Below are 1169 nucleotides of genomic sequence, written 5' to 3' on the forward strand. Positions count from 1 at the left end.
TCTTTCCCTGGGATGCACACAGTCCAAGCTTTGCAGAATTGTGGTGGCTTCCAAAGACAAAGAGGATGACAAGTTCCTTGACACAGGAAAACAGTGACACATTGCACTGAACCCCCCTTAGATTCAGCATCTTCAATGCCATGGGCCAAAACCATCTGTATCTTCCATTTCAATCCACTCCCACAGAACCCAAGTGGGTGAGTTTCCATGTAAAACCACGTGGAAAACCCACTGCTAACAGACACCACGCGTGGTGACGCTGAAATTCCTTTCCTACAGGACTTGAGAGCAGAACTGCACAAACACAGGCAGCCTGGAGCACACAAATGTGCTCCTAGAGACTGCAACAGCATCCCCTGGATATTTTCTATTTGCACAGAAATCCACTCCTGTACTTGCAAACTCCTCCCATTCATTCAAGATTAATGCTTGTTAATCTTGCATTAAACTCTGCAGAGCACACACGAGGGAAGCTCAAACTTGTGTTATTTTATAGCATCCAGGCAACTTTTTGAAGAAGTTACTAAAACTGTGCCTTCTTAAAAGAGTAATTTCTTGCACTCACATCACCCCCAAAACCACATTTCAGAAGCCAGGACCGAACTTTACACTTACCTTGCTGAGTATTCCTAAGTCTCCAGGTAATTGCAGCTCCTCCAAGCCTGCTTGAGGAAAATAAATTAATGTGTCTGAAATATTTAAGCGAGGTGGAGGAGGAAAGGATGGAATAAGCCTCAGGAGGTGTGAGATGTGCAAGGTCTCGGCTCAGCAGCTCGGACCAACTGCAGTCTCACAGAGCTCCCCAGTGGTATTTATGCTCTCCAGGCAAAGAGGAGAACCCTGGATCATCCCAGTGACAACGGGCGTGGAGCAAGAACGAAAAGAAGAGGGAGGGAAAAGGTAGGGGGGAGAGCCACGGGGAGAGGGGTGTTGGTTGGGATCGCAGCACTTCAAGGGCAGTCATTGGGGCTCAGAGCAGCAGGACCACCCTCCCTAAGGCGGTCACACTGGCAGCGAGGAGGAGGAGGAGGAGGGGGGCAGTCCCTGATCTTATAAAAGTGTTGGCTGTGCTCTCCCCAGCAGTCGGCCCTGGGAGTCGCAGCCCGGCGGGATTCCAGGGGCACGGGGAATCCTCCCTGCAGAGGGGGGACCGCGACGCCCCGGTGAGG

The 1169-nt window shown here is 51.0% G+C and overlaps 1 protein-coding gene across 1 annotated transcript in view; it reads right to left on the minus strand.

Moving 5' to 3' along the window:
- The window catches only part of CRISPLD2 (cysteine rich secretory protein LCCL domain containing 2), a 28723-nt gene extending 27856 nt beyond the window's left edge, over positions 1–867 (minus strand). Inside the window, exon 1 of the mRNA XM_008638684.2 lies at positions 616–867. The gene's annotated coding sequence lies outside the window, so the exon portion shown is untranslated. The remainder of the gene's footprint in view (positions 1–615) is intronic.
- Positions 868–1169: the final 302 nt, after the last annotated feature.

This window comes from Corvus brachyrhynchos, unplaced genomic scaffold (genome assembly GCF_000691975.1).
Source record: "Corvus brachyrhynchos isolate BGI_N302 unplaced genomic scaffold, ASM69197v1 scaffold26, whole genome shotgun sequence".
Classification (NCBI taxonomy): Eukaryota; Metazoa; Chordata; class Aves; order Passeriformes; family Corvidae; genus Corvus; species Corvus brachyrhynchos.